At 44.7% G+C, this 22,710-nt stretch overlaps 1 protein-coding gene and 1 pseudogene across 2 annotated transcripts in view; one reads left to right on the top strand and one right to left on the bottom strand.

Annotated features, from left to right (window-relative positions):
• Positions 1-22,710, bottom strand: part of B4GALNT3 (beta-1,4-N-acetyl-galactosaminyltransferase 3) — a gene marked incomplete at both ends in the record, with an annotated part of 85,054 nt that overhangs the window by 37,714 nt on the left and 24,630 nt on the right. The window lies entirely within an intron of this gene.
• LOC311185031 (large ribosomal subunit protein eL22-like) lies at positions 19,233-19,680 on the top strand (annotated as a pseudogene). The gene has a single exon. The product of its transcript is annotated as a large ribosomal subunit protein eL22-like (transcript).

The following is a 22,710-nucleotide window of genomic DNA, read 5'->3' as shown; positions in this document are numbered from 1 at the left end:
AAATGAACAGCCTGGCGAACAAGTTCACCTGCGCACCTGAGGGCCTGCTGATGTGGGTCCCAACCAGTTCTAAGTCTAGAATCTATCTCTGTGCAAGGAAGGCTTGTGAGCTCTTCGAAGCAGAGGCTGTGTCACACTCAACTTTGACCCCTTTCAGCCACAATTTTCAATAGGAAAGATTTCAACAAATGATTACTGGATTTTACTGAAATACCTTTTACTGTTTATATTATATTTTGTTCCCTAACACCCTTATTAAAAAATATTTAACCTACATAGAAATAGCCACACATACATTAAGTGCCACTTTGCCATGATATCTATTAACATTCTACACTTCTCTGGGTTAACAACCACCTTTTAAAACAAATGAACACATGTAAGGATACTTGAGAACATACTTGAACGAAAGTCAAGTTGGTAGATATTTTTGTTTGTTTTCTACCTTCACAAATAAGAATCTGCTTGATGGACTTCAGTGTCATCATTAAAATATCTACCTTAGCTCAGAAACTACTGGTCCCGGTACTACAAAATCATCTCTACCAGTCCCTTCTTACTTTCACAAACACAATGAAACATTGACTCGAGATGGCTGATAAACTATTACGTATATGGTTTTTACATCCCATGCAGTCAATACACCAACTTATGTTTGTAAGGAAAAGTGCGATTAATAGAAAAATGAAAATCTGATTAAATCAACTGGTTATTTGATGCATCAGTGACCATATTTTCTGAACCCCAAATCAGGATATGTGGTCTTACCAAGGCAATAGAATATCTGAAACAGTTTGTCTTTCCTGGAAACCCAGGCCAAATAGTCAAAATGCTTATTTGATACTAAATGATCAGTTTCAACGATCTCTATGTCCTTAGGATCATTAAATTGCTAAACTGAATAAGGAAATGACTAGATAGGGCTGATCTATATAACCCTATCTAGCCCATTTAAAACTGGGTTAACAGGCAAATTGGTTAAAGATGCACAAATAACTGGAGAGGATAAAAGTTCATTCTAAGACTCTCTATTTCATGCCCTGCCCCCAACCACCAACAATTTCTCACACCCCTTTTTCTTCTCCCTGAGCCAGCAGGCCCATCCAGGTCTAACAGGATGCTCTGAGAGAAGTGACAGCTGGCCCTAACCACAGAGAGAGTGGGACAGCACAGTCACTGCTAGGTCAAATATATTTCGAAATCCCCCACACAGAGGACATATGGAGCGGTGGGAAGCCAAGAACATGAAAGTGACTAGCCTGGCAAATAAAAAAAAAACCACTCAAAACTTTCACAGTAAACATCCCAAGGATTATCACAAGCTCTCCTGAAAGTGAGTGGGCAGCTCAATTCTGTCCACTTTTTGCTGAGGAATCTGTGCTCAGAAGTGTGGCCACTCAACTTGAATTTGCAGGCCAGATCTGACTTAAAGAACCTCAGTGAATCAATGAATCAGCAAGGCCTGGTGGGAACCAGAGGAACTAAATCAAGCATAGTTAAGGAAATGAGCTGATAAAACTGCTCAGAAATTGGACAGACTACACCCATAACTACACTCCAAAGGGAGAAAGTAAAACACAGAGTGCTTTGGAGAAGGAGCCAGAAAAGCTGAATAAAGCTGAAAAGAAGCTGAAAAAAAGCTTACAAGAAAGCTGAAAAGCAAGAGACGCTTACTACCACCTAGCCGCGTGCAGCTGACAGTTTAATATTTCAGCCTTTCAGATCTGTGACCTCTCATTTTACCTGTGTGATACCTAAATGGTATCTGGAACATTCTCCCACTTGGAGTACTTGAGAAGACAATGGAGGCTCAGAGAACTTAGATTCTTTTTTGGCTTCCTGAGCATAAACTTTGATATTTAATGACCTGTAATAGCAGTCAGTATCCTAGTAATACATAAAACTCTTGGGAATCTATTAGCTGTTGAGTATTCCCAGGTCTCAGGGGAATGTACTTTCCATCTTCAAAGAGCTTGTTGTAGGCAACTGGTAGAGTAAGATGCAAATATTCCCTCCAGTGAGCTGAGGTCCTGAGCTTGGCTTCCCTGGAGTTTACCCCTGTACGAAACAGATACAGGTTTCACACAAAGACTGTACAGTCTGTTATTTATTTGAATTGGCTTCTTGGATCAGTTTACTAGAGTCTTGATAGCTGCACTAAATTGAAGGAATTTTTTTTTTAAAAAAGAGAGAAAGAGACCCGAGAAATTAAAGAGGAAGCTGCAGTTAATGAGCAGGATTTACTGAGCACCTGTATGTATAGATTTGCCTGACTCTGGATAGGCATCAAATACAGTGTAAAGAACCAGTTTCAGGCAGCAGACTTCTGTTATCAAAAATGAATAAATAAAATAAAAATAAAAAGGAACCAGTTTCAGAGCCAGAAAGATATGGAATTAAATCCAGACTCAATGCCTTCCCGACTCAGAATACTTTCTCTATGAACTTTGGTTAAGTTCCTTAACTTCTCAAAGTCTCTCTAGTCTCCTCTACTTACTCCCTACTCCCCACCTGTAGGATAAAGAAAATATCAGGCTTTTCTGCCCTTCCGCCATCAGGATAGATGATGGATCCTTGTCCTGAATGCATGCCTGATGGCGGGCACCTGGAATAGGGTGTGGGCATAGGTAGATGGGATTCAGCTGAGTTAAGACTGTGCTTTTAAGGGCGGCGTCACGGGGACGCCAGCAGCAGCAGTAGCAGCAGTAGCAGCAATAGAAGCTGAAGCCGAAGCTGAAAGAGAAGCCGAGAAGCAGCAGAACGAACGCTAGAGAGCCCAGATAGAGTGAAGACTTGCTGGGGGCTGGGAGGCCTGGCAGGCCCCCCAGCCAGCACCCCTGCTTACCATATATGCCTGGTGAACCCCAAATAAAAAACCTGCAAAACCACTGAGGACTTTGACTCCTCCTTTACCCGGTCTGCATGGGATCAGAAAACCTGCACTGTGCCCAGTCCGGCCTTTACACCACCCCAATCACTCAAGATTAATCACGGTCATGAATGAATTAAACTAACATTTGTGCCATGCAAACAGGCATGCTTCAATCTTTCTACTGCTGCCCAGTTAATCCTCATCTCAACCTTGTGAAGCCAATATTATGGAGACCCATATGTGGGGAGGAAATAATGCTAAGCACCAGCCAGGTCAGGAGGGAGAAGTCACAGCTGATGACCGCCATCACTGCTCACGCATGGCACGGCTGAATTTTCACACCCCGATCTGGGTTTTTTCTATCACACAACTCTGCTTCACACATGCAACTTGGGGCTGCTAACACCGCAGGGACAGAAGGAAGCACTGAACAAAGATGCCTGAAACTCAGAGAGGAGGTTTCCAGTGGTCAGGGAAGATGCCATGGTGAAGCAGGTCTGCAGCAGGTGTTTTGGGAAATAGAGTTGCTAGGCCTGGGAATGGAAATAAGTCACACCCCTAAAGTGACTCAGATTTTGCAGGGCAACGGGGATTATTTTGCTTTGCCCCATCCCAGTTCCACCCAGACACCAGCCTTGGTTCCCTGGGCAGAACCATGAAACATTTTTTTTCTAAAATAAAAGCCGCCCATGAACACTACTACCCTCCTTAGATGAGAATACAGAAATAGGAAGCAAAAAATTAAGATCCCCCTGTGATCCCCACCCTCCTGCCTCTGGGCCACTGCTCAGTCCCTTTTGTAGAAGCTCCCTCATTTTCCCTACCTTTAAAGGCTGGATTAACTGCCCCTGGGCATCAGTCTGTGGACTGCTCCTCTTTCTTATCTACACTCTGCCCCGCTAATCTAATCTGATCTGTTCCAACGCCATCTGTATTTTGATTGCTTCCCTAGGTCTAGCCTTGACCTCCTCCCTGAACACACAGACATGTCTAATTTCATTTGGCCACCTGGAAAGCTGAGAGGCAGCATCTCAAACCTAACAGGTGTAAAGCCCAACTCTTGATTTTCACCCACCAAAAATGCCCCTCCCGCCCCACCCATCTTAGTAAGTGGCAACTCCAGCCTTTCCACTTCCCAGGTAAGAAACCTTCCAATCGGTCTTAATTTGTCTCCTCACATCCAATCCATCAGCAGGTTCTGCTGATCCTACCTTTAAAAGTTATCCATCTGCCTACTTCTCCCTGCTCCACTTTTACCACCCACGTCCTTGCCATCATTTCTCATCTAGCCTGTGCTCCCCACTCTCGACACCCTACAGTCTGACAGCCAAAGCAACCCCACTAAAATGTAAATCAGGCCACGCCAGTGCCCTGCTCAAAATGCTGCAGTGCCTTCCCAACTCAATCAGAATATAATCCAAGGTCTCCCCGATTGCCTAGGAGAAAGATTTGCTGGGAATAGACCCAGTTTACACTGGTTGTTCTGGAAGTATTATTAAAGTATTGAAACCCACTTTCAAACTCAAAAGCCTCCTGATCTAGAAAATAAATGATAGGGTTACCCTACTAATGATGCCTCACAGAGTAAATCCTTGCCCTAACCTCACCTTTATATCTTTTTTTTTTTTAAAGATTTGTTTATTTACTTATTTATACAAGCACTGGGTACAGTTAGAAGCGCAGGAGGGTGAGAGAATTCACCAGAGCCAGAGCGGGGAGCAGAGCAGGCAGAAGGACCGAAGTACACTGCTGAGGGGAGCAGCGGGCGGCAGGAGAGGGCTGCGCGCCATGCGGGACCCTCCTCTGGTGGCCGGGGAGCAGCCAGGGATCGAACCGGCGCTGCAGAGGCTGCGGGCAGCTTCGCAACCCAGCGCTCAACCGCTGCGCCACCGGGGAGGCCCTCATCTTTCTATCTTAATCATCATTCCATGGCAGGCACATTGATTTCCTTGTTATTCCAACTTGCCAGACACAATGCACCTACTTCAAGGTCTTTACACACACTCCCCTTTTATTTACATTGCCCAGTTGTTCTCTTCACTAGGGTCTCTGCTCAAGTAGCAGAGGTCTTTCTGACCAGTCTCTCTACAACAGCACTCTCTCTATTCGCATCCCATTACTCTCTCTTTCATCCTGTGTTATTTTTCTTAATAGCACTTAATACTATTTGACATCATATGTGTGCATGTGTATAAAATCTATCTTCTCTCCACACCTATTTTGTTCTTTATACCTAACACATAGTAGCAACATAGCACTTGTTGAATGAATGATGCCACTATTAATAGTATCCATCTAGTTTCACACACTGGTTAAGAGGAATGACTCTAGAAGCCAGGGTGTCTAGTTATGTAATAGTAATCTTTAGGTTGTGGTTTTCTTCCCAGAGTATTGTTAGGATATATTTTATGGGGATATTATAAGGGTCAAATGAGAATGGCATATAGTAAGTGCTCAATAAATACTGGAGATGCTAAAAATACATTACAGGTAGTAATATACATTTAGTATTAACTATATGCCAGATAGGGTGCTCTGAACATTAGACAAATATTATCTCATTTATTTTTCCTTTGCAGTAGAGACCATTATTATTTCCGCTCTACATATGTGAAAATCGAAATTCAGAGAAGTTAAGCAATTTGCCCAAAGTCACATGGCTGCTAAGTGCCACAGCCAGAATTCGAGCCCAGGGTCTCTGGTTCCAATGCCTTGTTTAATCCACTAGTCAGCTTTGATTACAAACACTTCCTATGCACAGTTCCTTTTGTTTCCTAAAAATTCCAAGTGTTCACCACAACTACTGAATGACAGATATGTATTTACGTATCTCCTCTCCTTCTATGCCTCCCCATCCTAACTAATGTCAACAGGTAAACAAAGTTCCATACCTTTCTATTACCCTCACAATAACAAAATTTATCAGGTTTTTTTTGCTTTAAAAAATAGGCTCATGTTACATATTTCTTACTCTGGAACTTGCTTTTTCTCACTCACATCATGGACATTTCTCTAGGTCAAAACACACTTTGTTTTTAAAAAATTGCTGCAGTAAAACCTGATGATAGGGCTCTAGCACAATTTAGCAGATTATTTTTATATTGATAGACATTCAGCTGCTTCCAAACAATGCCTCACACTTCTCTGACTTCTACAAAACAAGTTCCAAAGTCAAATCATGAGGCACTGCACATTTTAAAAATTTTCAGTAATTGACATATTACTTTCCAAAAGGTTGAAAACAATTCCCATTGTCACCAGCATTACTTAGAAGTGCCTGTTTCCAGGCAACTCCATCAGCACCACAGATTAATCTTTAAAATGTTTGCCAATCTGGAGTATATATTTTTAAAATATAGATATGTTTATATTTTACATATTATCCTGCAACTTGCTTTTTCTCCTTCAAAAATAACACCATAGAAAATGTTTCAAGAATTTAAAAAGGCCTCCCTGGTGGTACAAGGGGTTAAGACGCAACCTATGAAGCTATCCGCGGCCACTGCAGCACAAGTTCGATCCCCCGCCAGGAAGCTACCCACTTGGCGCAGCAGACCTCTCCTGTCTTGCCCGCTGTGTTTCAGTCAGTCCGCCTATTCTGTTCCCCACTCTGTCTCTGGTGAATCCTCTTACCCCCGCACCTCTGGCCTGTACCCCAGTTCTTATATGCATAAATAAATAAATCTTTTTAAAAAATAAATAAAAGGCTTGCTGTTTACATCAGACAATTCACTTGATCTGGATACCATTCGTTTCCCACCTGCGACAGTTGATCTATGAGTGAAATACAGGTGAGAATGTTAACCTACCTTAATTGGCAAGAGAGGGCAGAGATTATTTTAAAGCAAGTACAGAATCACTTCACACCCACTAAGACAGCAGCTATCAAAAGGACAGATAATAAGTGTCAGTGAGAAGGTAGAAGACACGGGAATTCTCACACACTGCTAGTGGGAATGTGAAATGTGTGGTGGCTTTGGAAAAGTTCACCAGTTCTGTTAGGGGAAGTACTATGCTTCCCAGCACCACTCGCATGCAGCTGCCTTGGTTTGCCTGCTGGGGGCTGGAGTGGAGCTGAGCGGCCAGGTGAAGCTATGTGATGAGGAAGGCAGGTGAGCCAGGGGATTCCTCTTGTTTCTGCAGCCTGATTTGCACTTTGTTCCTGCTGGGAAGGAGTCACATGGAAGAGACACATGGAGAGACATGGAGAGACACTAGGAAGAGAAATGTGGGTGAGTGACACGTGAGGAGGCTAAAAATACTGTTATCTGGTTTGTACTTTATTTTGCTCCTTTTGTCCCAGACTTGCCTGCCTCTTTTGCACCTTCTTGTGGTTTCCTACTAGAAGGTGCCTTAGACTTGTGGCAAGTTTTTGGGGCTCTGAGGCTCTGCTTCTGGCCAACACTATTTGGTTGGGCATTTGCCCATGAGGGGATGTGTAATTATGAGTAACTTATTGGGAAAAATATCCTCTTTCCTCTTCCTTCTCTAGGCACACTAATTCTATTAAAATTTGTTCACACTACAATCTTTTACTTTTGTGCACACGGAGGGCTGGATCCCTTTACAGCGTGCAAGTTTGTGTGCTCCTTGACCAAGTGCTAACAGTCCTCAAAAACTTCAACTATAGTTGCTAAATTCTGCTCCAAGAGAAATAAAAACACAGCATTCATAAGAGTCCAAAGTGGAAATAACCTAAAAGTCCATCAATGATAAATAGATAAAGTATGGTGTATCCATACACTGGACTACTACCCAGATAAAGAGAACATTGATACACGCTACAGCAGGGATGAGCCTTGAAAATGTAATGCTAAGTAAAAGAAACCAGACACAATCCCATTCACATGCAATGTTCAGTACAGGCTTATTGATAGAGGTGGAAAGCAGATTAGAGGTTGTTAGCGCTGGGGATAGGGGCAGGCCCTGGATTTCTTTGGGGAATGATCTGGAAGTAGAGGTGATAATTGCACAACCTTGTGAAGAGACCAAAACCACTGACCTGCAAGCTTAAATGAACAAATAGCACCCGATGGCCTCTACATCTCTTTCCACCCCCACATCTGGATCTCTCTATTCTTCCTCTTTCCAAACAGCAACACCCCAGTTTAATTATCACAATCCCTAGAGAGCAAGCAACAGGTTTCTTTTCAAAGCTGACTAGGCAGGCTTTGTAGATAGCAGTACCCCTCCCTTTTACACCCAACCCCCTCTTCTTTGTACTCAGATTATTTACTTATTAAACCAATTAGATTAAATGACTCACGTTGCACCCTTGGGCATAAGGTGGGGAAAACAGCTCATAAGAGTCTGACTTGCACTTAAAAGGACCTGCTTCCTGCTCAGTCCAGCTGCTCGCCTTACCAGCCCCTCTCCCCACCCAGCGCTCCCTACCCCCAGTGTTTCTCAGATCACAGGAAGAAACCTGATAATAGAGGGGGATGGGGCTTCTACCCCTAGCCCCTGAGTTTTTCTCACACTAAGGAAGCCCCCACCAGCCCCTCAAAGAACTGATACAATAGTGTTCTTATTTCCCCTGCTTACTTAGTGAGCAGGCAACCAGCTCAGCATATGCATCTGAGCATATGCAGGTACAAGTCCCTTTTTTTTCAGACTTATGTACAAAATTTGGGAATCTGGAGCCATCTTGCCTACCCTTTGCTGCCACATCTCGGTCCCACACAGTGGTAACCTATTGCCATTTCTTAGGATGCCCGTTCATGTCAAAACTTGTTTTGAGGAGAAGGCCTTGGAGAAGACAAGCAATTAAACTGCTGTAGCAACCTGAGTCCCTCTCTCATCTTACTGAAAAATAAGGGCAAGTATCTAGAGTATTCGTCCAGCCTCTAAGTTAAACTTCAACTGGATAGGAACAAGGGTATATGAAAAAAGGTCTCCATCTGACCCAGGGGAAGACTCCATGGGTTAAGCAAAGGGAAGGAAGATTCACACATTACTGCCAGCCATCCAGGGCACAGACCATGAGGGCTGGCAGGAATTCTCTAGGTCACAGTTAGACCAACCCAGTTCTGCTTTCAGCACCTCCTTCCAACACCACTTCGGAGGCATCCCTCCTGACAGCCTGGAATCCAGGGGAAGGTGTGACTTGAGTCAGCTTCTGTCCTGGAGTGGAACCACATCCTCTTGCCCTCCCCCTACAACCCCCCCTTCCGCCCCCGACCAACACCAAAGGCATTTCCGCCTTTGTATATTTATAAGACTCTCTTAAAATAGGTCCCAGCAAATGGGAGTAGAGACCTGATTTGAGTCGATGAAATCACATTTTGGAGATTAAAGACTCCCTATGTGCAAAGTTGCTATTTTTTTCCCCTATTCCATATCCAGCTTCGGTATTATCCACATCCACTGGACATCTTCCCCTTCCCACATTCAGGGCTGCTTCCCAAGTTTCTCTGGCCTAGAAACATCCCCTTCTCTGTCGCTCAGTGCAGTGGCCCCAGGCTGCCTTCGAATGCTCATTGATTATTAAGCAATTACATTTTGTAAGGTAGTTCTCAGCTGTCAGCATTTTGCTCAACAAGCCCATCTATCCCTGACTAAATGGGGTCTGAGTTCTAGAGTGAGGCAAGCAAAGGTGCAGTGCAAGGTCTGCAGGTGCCACTCTCTGCCCCCATCAGCATCAGGCAAGTGTGTCCACCTTTGAGGGGTTGGAAAGCCAGCAGCGGCAATGAAAGTATTGTCACTAGAGTGTCTGTCTCGGATAGCTGCTGGGACAGGGAGAGATTGCACTCTGAGTGAGAAAACCCAGATGAGTTTTTGTGTCTCCACCTTTCCTGGGAGCCTGGCACCGAAGCCCAGGCTGGGGTCACACATGTCCTGACAGTCTCACAAGACTGCATGGGAGGAAAGGATTTTTGAGTGATTTAGTCTGTTCTGCAATGTGTGTGGGGGGGGTGGGGGGGGGTCAGCTAAGGGGCTTATGGAATGGCTATGTCTTCTCTTACTCTGGCATGGTTAAGAAGTGAGCTGGGGGCCTCCCCTGGTGATTCAGCGGTTGAGCGCTGGGCTGCGAGGCTGTCCGCAGCCTCTGCAGCACCTGTTCATTCCCCGGCCGCCGGCAAGGGTCCCACAAAAAAAAAAAAAAAAAAAAGTGAGTTGAGGGGCCTCCCTGATGGCACAAGGGGTTAAGTTTCAGCACTATGAGGCTATCAGCGACCACTGCAGCACTAGTTCAATCCCTAGCCAGGGAGCTGACCCACATGGCATAGCAGACCTCTCCTCACTAGCCCGCTGCTCCCCTCAGCAGTGTATTTCGTCAGTCTGCCTGTTCTGCTCCCCACTCTGTCTCTGGTGAATCCTCTCACCTCCTGCTCCTCTGGCCTGTACCCCAGTTCTTGTATGTATAAATAAATATTTAAAAAATATATAATGTTCTGGGCTTTTTGAGGTAATAGAGAGACAATGTGAAAGTTCTGGAACCTTTACCAACCAACATTAATGGACTGCCCACCTGAGGTCCAGCCTGGGACTGAAGGGAGGGAAAGAAGCAGTGAGAAAAGAAATCTGCCCTCACTGACTGAGTGTGGGACCTTAGGCGAGGTCATCTTCCAGATCTTTTCCAGCTATAATTGAAAATTACCAGAAATTCCTTCACAAGTTAATAGCAACCTAGCAGGCAAATACTCCTAACAGGTGGCCACCAAGCCACGGCTGGAAATATCCAGCAACGTGGAACACTCTGTATACCAAACCAGTCAGCCCCTCTATTGGATAGTTCACATAGTTTCTGAGTTGATTTCTTTTGTAGATCCTCCCAGTAAAGCCCAATCCCCTTTGGGAGAGCACTTCCGTCAGTGGGGTAAACTCTCATGGAGCTACATGGTGGGCAGGGACAGCACTGGTTCCCTTTCCTGAGTTCTATCCATTTATATCCCCATCCTCTGCCTCCCACAACGCCGAACTCCTAGTCAGCAGAAGTGTCTGTCTAAATCACTAGACAGCGCCTGGACCCAGGACACTTGCAGATGGGGGCACTCTGCCAGAGGCAGTGTGAATGATGGGGTAGAGCCATTCAGTAGAATAATCTGGAGATTTTACAGGTGTAGAAAACCTTGCTCACTAACCTGGAAAGATATCCAAAACATATAATTATGTGGTAGAAAGTTGCCATATATATTACAAAAAATATTTTAACCTGTCACAGCCAAGAGACATGATGATTGACTGAAATGAGGTAATAGTGGGGAGAGGTGGAGATTCTGCCATAGAAAAAAAAATCTGAAAGGTAATCAAGATAAAGTATACACTTCAGTTAATAATAACACATCTGTGGGGTGAGTTCCCCCAAAAGGGTCGGGCAAACTTATTGCAATAGAAGTTGAGGTCAATCAGGACCAGGAGGTATATGATCATGACTTAAAGAATAGAGGTTGTTTTGCCTGAGATAAGTGAGGGCCTGAGGGCCCTAAAGACAAGAAGTTTCTGTTCTGGCCCTAAGTCCTTCACCCTTCCTTAATGGGAGAACAGATCAGTATAAAAATATATCCTAAGCTTCTGCCCTTTTCCGAATCGATGAAGCAATTACTGCTCTCCCTTTAATGACCTAGAAGAAAGTAGTTTGGGTGTCATCCAGTTCTAGGTGTTATCAGTAAATGATCTTACTATCTAGGAACCTCCTCTTTACTCTCAGAATAATGACTTTCCGCTGAGTCCTTGACACTCCAGATTCTAAAATTCAGGATAAATATACTTGGTGTCCACTCCATATTCTTTAGAACTTACAACCATGTAAATTCTCCATACGTATGTTATTGAATTAATGGTTTTTCCTTTGCTAACCTGTCTGATGCTGTTCTGATAATTCGTCCAGCCTGAGAAGAATCCAAAGTGGCACATGGTGCTTTCTTTTGTGCCCCCAAAACTCCATATTGGTTTATTATGACAAATGTACTCCACTAATGCAAGACTAAGAAGTCAGTGATAAAGGAAACTGGGTGTGACGTAAAAAAGAACACCTTTTACAATCTTTGCATTTTTTATAACGATAAACTATTCTAATATAAAGTTTGTTTTTAAATGTACTATGTCTATACACAGAGGGGGGTTGTGTGTATAAATATGTATCTTGCAGACATAGAAGAAACTGAGAAAAGTTGTATTAAGCTTTTTTAATGGTAGCTACTTCTGGGAATATACTGTTTACATTATATACTTTCAAGTTTTAAAAAGTGTTTTTAAGGGTCTCCCTGGTGGTGCAAGGGGTTAAGCACAGCACTGTGAAGCTATACGCAGCTTCTGCAGCATAAGTTTGATCCCCTGCAGGCCAGGGAGCTACCCACATGGCACAGCAGACCTCTCCTGACTCACCCGCTGCTCCCTTCAGCAGTGTATTTCAGTCTGCCTGCCTGTTCTTCTCCCCACTCTGTCTCTGGTGAATCCTCTCACCACCTGCACCTCTGGCCTGTACCCCAGTTCTTGTACGCATAAATAAATCTTTTTTTTAAAGTATTTTTAAGAAGAAAGTGATAGAAATGAAAATACAGAAAAATCAAAATTAGAAAATTCTCCTATGTCCCATTAAGCAGTGATGGAAAGAGCACAGGACTGGGAGTTAGGCCAAGGTTTTGGTGCTTGTTCCCCACCAAGCTCTGAGATCCCAGTGACCTTTCTGGCCTTCGGTTTTCTTATCTACAAAATGATGATACTTAGGGACCATTCCAAATATTATCTTTTATGACTTAATGATAAATAGACACAAATAAAAACTCCATGTGGCCAAAGGGTCCATTCTGGGTTTTTTTTATAAATAACAAAGCTTTCCCTCCCCATGCATTTTATATATTTCTGTCTCTAAAAAAAAAGGATCCTGAACTGCCTAGAATTTTTCAGACACATCCGTAAGTACACTGTACCCATGCAGTTTTAGAGGTTAAAAAAATGAGAGACAAAGTGGGTTACAGTCTGATTTATAAGAAGAGTACTAGCTGATGCTTAACTGGCTCAAATCTATGCAAATGAAAGAAGACAAAAAAAGATGGATGGAGTTGCAAATGGCAATGCTCCCACTTGTCACTGATCTAGGGCTCTTCATGGGAGAAGGTTGAAAATCCTTGGCGGGCTCCACAGACCTTTGTTTTCAGCTCCCCAGTCACCAGCCCCAAATCCTATCAACTCCAGATGCAGGACAATTGAGAGGCGGCCCTATTCAGACCCCTATCTCTCTACAGATAGCAATCCTGGACTTGGTAATGTGAAACAAGGGTCTTCAGGATATTGGCCCTCATGACAATAAAGTGTGGCAGGGAGACAACATCTCATCCAGGGAGATCATTCGGAAAATGGGACAGAGGAGGCGTGAGAAAGGCAAGAAATAGCAAAAGTCAGACTCAATATCTGGGGTCAAATTTCTCCCCCAGGCAAATTTCAGCGAGAGCCAATTTTTGATTTTGGGTTTATCAAAGCAATTCTCTAACCCAAGAAGGATAGGAGTGGAGAGTAGGGTGGATGGGCTCCTGGGGGGTTCAAGGTTGGAGACTGCAGGCCAACAAGTAGGAGAGGAAGCTGCTGTCAGGGCCAGGTCCTGTGGCCCTCCCCTGAGTGGGGTCAGCATGGTGGCCCCCGTGCTCTTTTCATCCTTTGACCTGATGTTAATTTCCCAAGTTGTCTCCCAGCACAACTATCAGATAACTATTTATTTGACAGTTACTTGCTGTAGTACATCCATGAAACCCTGTGTTGAAGTATTTGTGAATCATATGGGATGTACGTGTGTAGGGTAAATGAAGCTGGTCTGGCTTTTAATCCACTGGCTTCTGCGGCCATGATCTTGGTAACATAGAGGGTGTGTGGGTGTGGGGCACACATGCCTGATTATGGACACCAGAGCATGGGTGTATGCGCATGTGCAAGTGTGCACACCTGAGCCTAGAGATCAGCGATATAAGGTGGCATTACTCAGAGGAAGAGACTAAAGAGACCACGAAAGAACACCAGAGAAGGCTCAGAGAAAAGAGCGTATAGAGATTTGCAGGGGAGCCCAAGCTGCTGTCTCCCTGCTGCCTTGTTTTCCCTGCTTCCTATTAAAACCTGTGAAAATGGCGCTTCCCTGGTTGTTCAAGGGGTTAAGCACCGTACTATGAAGCAATTTGCAGCCTCTGCAGCACGAGTTGATCCCCAGGCGGCCAGGGAGCAACCTTACCTGACTCGCCCCCTGCTCCCCTCAGCAGTGTACTTTGGTGGATTGTGGATCTGCCTGTTCTGTTCCCTACTCTGTCTCTGGTGAATCCTCTCACCCTCCCGCACCTCTGGCCTGCACCCCAGCTCTTGCATGCATTAATAAATCTTTAAAAAAAAAATAAAACCTGTTAAAATGATCCCAAGCTCTCCAAAATTCTCCTTCAAATTGCTAGAACTGACGGTGAACCTGTCCAGCCTGGTATGGTGGTAAAACAATGTGCTTGTGTGTTTGGGGGGGGAAAGAGGTACAGGGATTGAGGGCAGAAAGGATAAGAAGAAAGAGATTTGGTTTCCTAACTTCAAGTTCAGCCTCAAGTTTGAGAACACTAGAATTATACCAAAAGGAAAACAATTAGTCTTTACAAACTAATAAGTAAAACATGGGCATGGTTAATGAAGTTAATGACATGATTAGAACTGAATGGAGTTACTATAAGAAGGTTGTTTGGAAGTGGTGACTTTTTATATGGGCACGGCCCAGGTTCTTCCCATGTGAATGTGCTGGCCAGCCCTGGCGTTCCTGGCAGATAGAACATTGGGTCTAAGAAATCAGCCTAGATTTTCACCCTGGTTCTGTCACTCCGCCATCCACGAGTGGTGAGTCAGTTCCTGTTTCAGTTTTATGTCATAAAATGACTGCCCTTTGCACCATATTACAAGAATCAGTGAAGACAGGGAGGGGTGGGGGGAAAAAAAAAGAATCAATGAAGAAAAAAACATCTAAACAGCATTGTATATACAATCTGTGCTCTGAGGTCCACGAAGGGAAATAATGCCAAGATCAAGTTCAACCAGTTCTGCTTATTCGTTCCCAATATGAAACAAGAGATTTCAAAACCAAACATCACAGTGGTCTTTGTAGTATAGTCGATGCTTAATCTTAGCCGGTGCATATCAGCAGGAGCAAGAATTCTATCAGTGACTCACTCGCTTGGCACAAAGTGAGGGACAGAGAAGCTCGACCAAACACAGATTCTGCCCATCTCAGCTCGCATCCCCCTCATCTCAGTGGGCACACAGTGCCCTCCTCTCTCCTCCCACTGCCCTTACTTGTAACTGGACAACCCCTTTAATTGCCTTCTTCTCCCATAAAAATCATGGCTTTCCAGTCACTTTTGGATGTAAAAGTCCGCAGAGGCCTGTGCCCGCAGGAGCAGCCTGCTCTGGAAATCCTTCTCTGCCTGTACCCCAGGTTTTCCTCAGCTCCATTCTTTCCCCAACTTAGCTTCAGTTTTCCTTTTTCCATGAGGTGGCAGAGGAGATGGCACCCCTAATTTCTGATCAAGGGGAGGGAGAAGTGTGAGGACAGTGCTAGGAGCAGGAGAGGTAAGTTTCTAAGCTGTTATCTCTGGCGGTCATACAGCCGGGGACTCTTCCTGCCCATCTTTCTCTAGAAAACAACTTTGCATCCGGGGAGGTGGGACATTAAAATCTGACTGTGTAAGAACTGCCTGCTCAGCTTTAGGCTATGAAAGACTTGGTAATACAAGGAAGGCTTAGCTGTTACCTTGGCCAAATATCGGAGGTACAAAGAAACAAGCCACATTGAATGATCCCTGAGGGAGGGGCTGGGAGAGCCCCCATGTGAGGTGACAGGGAAAAAGGGCCATGAGTCAGACAGTGAATGGACTCTGGAGAGATCAGAACAGCGTTTGACTCATGGCTTTACCACTCACTATGTTGTAAGCATCTTGGACACGCCTTTAACCTCACTGAGCTTTATTTATTTATTTTTTTTCAACAGAAAGTGGGAGCTACAAGATATAGCAGAATGGAACTGAAAGAAAACTAACTTCAAACAGAATCTCTGAGCAAGACCTTATTTTTTGAATTGAGGATCAAAACCCATCAATGGTGCATGAAATCAATGTAGTAGGTCACAGACAGTAACATTTAAGGAAACTGGAAGTGTCACAATCATCCCGCATACTTGGAGTAAGAACTCTGTTGCTAGGGCCTCTCCAGTGGTACAGCAGTTGAGCGCTGGGTTGCAAAGCTGCCCACAGCCTCTGCAGCGCCAGTTTGATTCCCGGCCACTGGGTGAGGGTCATGGCGTGCAGACCTTTCCTGCTGCCCGCTGCTCCCCTCAGCAGTGTACTTTGACAGTCTGCCTGTTCTGCTCCCCGCTCTGGCTCTGGTGAATTCTCTCACCCTCCCACGCTTCTGACTGTACCCAGTGCTTGTATAAATAAATAAATAAATCTTTAAAAAAAAAAAAAAAAACTCTGTTGCTGAACATCTCTTCCAGTTGTATCCATAAGGTGTAAATGTGTGTTTTTACTGGCAATGGAAAGTCTATTTTTGGGGTGGATTTTAATATGAACATGTTGTTGGCTTTGTTGTGTGTGTGTATGTGTGTGTGTGTGTGTGTGTGTGTAGAACTGGGTAGTATAGACCAGAGGTGTGGGGGGTGAGAGGATTCACCAGAGACAGAGTGGGGAGCAAAACGGGGATGTACTGAAATACACTGCTGAGGGGAGCAGAGGGTGAGACAGGAGAGGTCTGCTGTGCCTTATGTAAGTAGGCTCCCTGGCCAGGGATCTTAAACCAACTACCATCTCTCATCACACACATACTGCCCCCCAAGATGCTCCTGTCCTCTTTTTCCCTCCTCCAAACTCTGGACCTTTGGAGCAGCTACATTTTCCCTTTCAAACCATCATCTCCCCAAGAGCATGCTGGGAAGTTCTACCCTCAACAGCTGGAGTACAGGCCTTGCACAGCAGGGGACATTCAACAGCACAGGGGGGTGGGCCCAGGTTTATGGAGAAGGGCAACTGGCTCCCTCTCTTCAATCTGGTTTATTCAAAGTTCACACCTTGCCAGGCACTGTGCTGGTATTGACACCGACATCAAATTTAATTTCGAAATAAACCCATGAGGCAGCAGGAAGGGCAGGAATTACTACTCCAATTTAAAGGGTGAAAAAAGTGAGGTTCACTCAATAAGTAAGCAGCAGATATTTAAATGCTAGTCCAATTTTCTTATTATTAATACATGCATTCATTCCTTTAACAGATCCTGTGTGAGCACCATGCCCAGTAATGAAGACATAGTGACTAACACTCCCTAACCTCAAATTAGAGGCAACACTTAAACTGTGAACCTGGGACATGCTACAAGATGGTGGTAAGAGAGAAGGCACTGGATTTGAGACATAAATCATGATAATCATGAGGTGGGAAGGCTGCGGGGTTTATATTTTACTTAAATCCAAGTCTATAGTTTGGACTTAATTTGTTTCTGCAACAATGAACACATACTAATTTTAAGAAGGAAGGAGGTGGCCAGTGGGTCAAGTGCTCTGGGACTTGACCTTCAGCAAGCCCTTCAGAGGTCAGTGGCTCGGGGAACTGAGGTTCACTGAGGCCCACAGGCCTCAAATGACTTGCTTTGGTCATCAAGGGCTTATCTGTGGGGTAAAAGAAAGGAAGGGAGGAGGCGGGTTTGCTTCTCAGGAGTCAGGTGGGGATAGAGGGAGAGAAAAGAGTAGAAGCTAACTTTGGCATCTTTCATCTGACCAACTCCAAGCTCCTTAAAGGCACTAATTCACTGTTCCACACAGCAAGGAGGAGTTAGCAGAAAGCCTGAGGTTCATTTTACAGGTCAGAAATCTGAGACACAGACAGGAAAAATGCTTTGTGTGGGAGCCCGAGAAGGATTTCACATCGGATCGGATAGCAGCAAAGTCAAGGCTCCCAGGAAACTCGGAGGGAGGTGGCAGTGGAGGGAAGCTAAGGGCAGGCGGGAGCTGAGCTCAGGCCCTGCCCTGTGGTGGAGGGAGATGATCCCGGGGTGTGGCTGCTGAGTAGGTGGTGGGTGGGTGTGCAGGTGAGAGGGAACAGGTAGACAGGCTGGACGCAGGCAGGCCTTGAGGTCAGGTGAGTCACGGTGCACACTCCCTGCAATCCCCAGGATCTCTCCCTGGGAAGCAGTCAGCAGCTGCCAACCCCAGATTGTCCTGCCCACTGTCTGTGAACTCACTGCATCTGTCTAGAGGTTCCCACTCAAGAACTTGTTTAAACAAGAGAAAAACTGCTCACGAATGTGACTCTTCTTGAAGCCCCGGCACAGGTCACCACGCTCCATGGCCATGTGACACCACTCACCTCTTCACCGCTTCCCAGATTTTAATTTCTCTTTCCTAGGTCTTTCTTGGCCTCCCTCCATGAATCTTTCTATCCTTTCCTCTTTTTCTCCCCAATTGTTTCTCCTTCCTCCGAATCCCTTTGCATCTGTCTCCAGGCCTCTGTCCCTGTGACATCTTCCATGTCCATATCAGTCAGCACTAAAGTGACACGAGAGCAGGACCCCATGGCTGTGCTGCAGCACTCGACCACCCAGGGAGGCCCCTGAGGGTCTATGACAAGACATTGAGTGCAGCTGCCAGGCAGCAGAGGCCCTCAACAATGACAGCTGCTGCAAATCAGAGCCTCTGACGATACAAGGGAGAGGGAGCGGAGGCCCGGGACACAGGAAGCCCTGTCAACAGGTGGCTTGCACAAGTTCAGCCAACTGGGTCCATGGCCCAAGGGAAAGCGATGGAGAAATTGCTCATAAACAAGCTAATCTGCCTAGACCGGATCTCCCCTCCTGGGAAGGAAACCCAATCCTCACCCAGCATGTGTGTGGTTTGTCCTGCAGCCCAACAAGATGCTCAGGTTCCATCTCCCCTTGTCCTTTGCCCTCAGCTTTGGAGAAGGCCCAGATCCCACCTGGTAGATATGACAAGGTCTGTGACAGAGGTAACTGCAAAGGTGGGGAATGGTCCACCCCAACTGATTAGGGAGCCCTCACTGGCTCACACTGGCTGGTCAATCCTGGGCACTGGGCACCTGTTACAAGTCAAGTGTCACCCCAGGCTCTATATGAAGAGGCAGATGCAGATGACACTGGCACTGACCAGTCGATCAGGATCATCTAAGGGACCTTGTAAAAATGATTCCCAGACCCCACCAAGGCCTACTGGATTAGATTTTCTTGAGGGATTTATATTTAACAACCTGTCTAGGTGTTTTGTTAGTAATCATTTCGGGATCAATGAGTCACATCATCACATCATTGTACAACCCCCAACCAGGTCACTGCTCTGATTGCCACTTCCCCAACATTTTGTATTAAAAAAAGATAAGAAAGGACACTGCTTTCTGCCTCCACTGCTACCATGGCACCCGTGAAAAACCTTGTGGTAAAGAGAAGCAAAGAAAAGAAGCAGTTTCCGAAGTGCACCCTTGACTGTTGCACCCACCCTGCAAAAGATGGACTCGTGGATGATGCCGATTCTGAGCAGTTTCTTCAGGAGAGAATCAAAGTGGATGGGAAAGCTGGGAACCTGGGGGGGGCGGGGGGGGGGCGGCTGTGACCCTGCAAGAGCAAGGTCACTGTAACTTGGGGTGCCTTTCTCCAAAAGTTATTTGAAATATCTCACCAAAAAAATATTTGAAGAACAATCTATGTGGCTGGTTGCACCTAGTTGTTAACAGCAAAGAGAGTTATAAATTAAGTCACTTCCAGATTAACCAGGATGAAGAAAAGGAGGAAGATGGAGAACAAAGGTCAATTCTCTGGAATATTTTGTATGAGTTCTTGGGATGAGAAGGAAGGAAGGGAGGGAGGCTTCATTGCCATGTCCCTAGGCTGACCAACTTGCCACTTACCATGGGATTTCCCAAGTCTGCTATCCAAGTGACGCCATTGGTGAGTGTCACCTTAACTATAGAGCGTGCTAGAAGGAGTCTCTTTAGGGAGGGACTTGGATGGACATCCAAGGGAAGATAGGAAGAAAGGAGAGAAATGGAAAATAATAATAGCCTGATCGCAGTTACACTGCACAAATCCTGCAAACAGAGGAATAGTGGCGGTAGCATCCCCACTTTGAAAAACAAGCTGAAAAATGAAAAAAGCTGAAAAAGATTCATTTATTAAGGGATACTCATTTAAGTAATAAGTGGAGACAGGATTGGAACTCTGGTTTCCCCAGGGGTGAGTTCAAAATACTTGACTTGAAGCCCTGGCACTGACCACTGAGAACAGATGCCAGCGCTGGGAGTGGAGCAGAGTCCTGGAGAACCACTAATGGCCAGTACTGCCCCTCTGGTACTAGACTGTGTGGCGATCTGGTGGCTGCAGGGATGGAGCAACTGGGGGATTCAGGGCAGCAGCTATTTACTTCCCAATCGGTATTTCAGCATAAGTGGAAGGAATGGCTCAGTGTCCCAGGTGAACGCCCATGTTCCTAATCCCAGACTCCTTCCACCCAGCTCTGTTATTCTGGCCCCTCCACAGCCACTGGAGCTTTTCTACAAGAACTCGATTGACCTAGAAATACATGGTAGGAACCAAGTCATTAGAATTTAAGTGATTAAAATCTTTGATTTGCCTCCCTCCATCAGTCTGCTCATCACTTGCTCCCAGAGACTTTATTCAGCTTGACAGGCACATGACAACATTTTAAAGAGTTACATCTAAAACTGCGCATTCACTAGAGATCAGTCTCAAGTTAGGAGCTGCAAACTCCCTGTAGTTCATGGTGCTTTAGGGAGATTTGAGCCAACATTCAAATCTTGGGAGATTTCACACCCACCCTGAGCTAAATGTACAAAGGTCAGAATGACCATAATGTTACCCCCCACCCCCAGATCAAGCTTTCCAAGGGGGGACTATATAAGTCCAAGTCTATCCAAGGGGGGACCATCAGTCCCTAGAAGTCTTCCCAGCACCCTAAAGGCATCCTGTTCCCCTACATAGTTGGAGTATCTGGGTTCTGACCCACAATACCCACACTGGATTTTGTGTCTTCTCTCCATGCCAAAGCTTCATTGCCATGACCCTACACTGACCAACTTGCCACTTTTCATGGGATTTCCCAAGTCTGCTATCCAGGTGACGCCATCAGTGAGTGCCACCTCAGCTATAGAGCGTGCTAGAAGGAGTCTCCTTTGGGATGGACTTGGATGGACATCCAAGAAGATAAAGTTATAAATGCAGCCTTTTCAATATCAAGCCTTCAACTTTGGCATCTTCAAGTTTCTCACCATTAAGTATAACGTTAGCTTCTAGGGATTTTGTAGATGCTCTTCATCGAGTTGAGGAAGTTCACCTCCATGCCTAATTTTCAAAGAGTTTTTATCACAAATAGATTTTGAATTTTGTCAAATGCTTTTTCTGTACGTATTCATATGATCTTGTGATTTTTCTTCTTTAGCCTAGGGATAAGATGGATTACATGAATTGATTTTTGAAATTCTACTAGGTGTGTAAAATTATTTTTATATCTTAAAGGATTTGAATTGCTAATGCTTTGTTGAGGATTTTTGCATCTATGTTCATGAGAGACAATGGTCTATAGTTTTCTCTACTTACAATATACTTGTCTTATAAAGTCAGGGTAAAACTGGCTTCACAGAATGAGTTTGCAGTATTCTCTCTGCTTCCATGCCCTGAAACAGACTGCTGGGAACTGGTACAGTTCCTTACGTGTTTAGTAGTACTTACCCGTGAACCCATATAGGCCAGAAGCTTTCTGTTTTGAGAGATTATTAATTCTTGACTTAATTTTTTTTTAAATACAGATAGGCCTATTCAGATCATCTATGTCTTCTTTTGAACTTTTTTTCAGATTGTATCACCTAAGGAATTGGTTTCACCTAGGTTATTCAATTTGTAGGCACAGAATTCATAATATTCTTTTATTCTTTTGTAGCTGTCCCACAGTTTTTACATATTCTATTCTATTTTTTCAGCCTTTTTTCTTTTCTTTTTAGTTTTGGAAGATTCTAATTTTCATATTTTCAAGTTCAAAGATTCTTTCCTTGGCTTATACAGTCTATAATGACCCCACTAAAGGCCCTCTTCATTTTTCTTACAGTATTTTTTTATTTCTATAATTTTTTAGAATTTCCATCTCTGTTTAACATTACCCATCAGCTTTTGTATTAGAGCCTCTTAACATATTCATTACAAATTTTTTTATCCCACCTCATCTCCATCTAAGATCTCATTGTTCTCATTGATCATTAAGTTCAGTTCAAATTTGTGGGGCCTCCCTGATGCCATAAGAGTTAAGTCTCAGCGCTATCATGTTATCACCACTGCAGCCTGAGTTCGATTCCCAGCTGGGAAATTAACCCACATATGGCTAGCAGACCTGTCCTGTCTCACCTGCTGTATTTCAGTAAATCCGCCTGTTCTGCTTCCCATTCTGTTCCTGGGGAATCCTTTCACTCCCCCCTGTCCCCCTGCACCTTTAGCCTGCACCCCAGTTCTATGCATATATAATTTTTTTTTTAAATGCTCAGTTCAAATCCTACCTCTACCACAAAAACCTTCCTTCCCTCACTACATTGTATTTCTCTTACTCTAACACATTTTACCAGGCACTTGAGCACATGATCATGCACATGATCATACCCTTAAAGCTCACCTTGCTCCTAATTGTTTCAACCAATCAAATTCACCTAAACAAAAAAACGGTATCAGTTGAATGCTTTCTTCAAAGCAGGCATTATGCAAGTTCTGGGCAGCAGAGTTGTGACTAAGACACGAAACAGACATGGTGTCTGCCCTTACAGTACAGACTCTAAACAAGTGTACCCAGAGGCAGGAGGGTCTCTGGGTGCTGGGAAGGACATCGAGGGAATGCA

This window comes from Talpa europaea, assembly GCF_964194135.1.
Source record: "Talpa europaea genome assembly, chromosome: 15".
NCBI lineage: Eukaryota > Metazoa > Chordata > Mammalia > Eulipotyphla > Talpidae > Talpa > Talpa europaea.
This window is presented reverse-complemented; position numbering and strand designations above follow the sequence as displayed.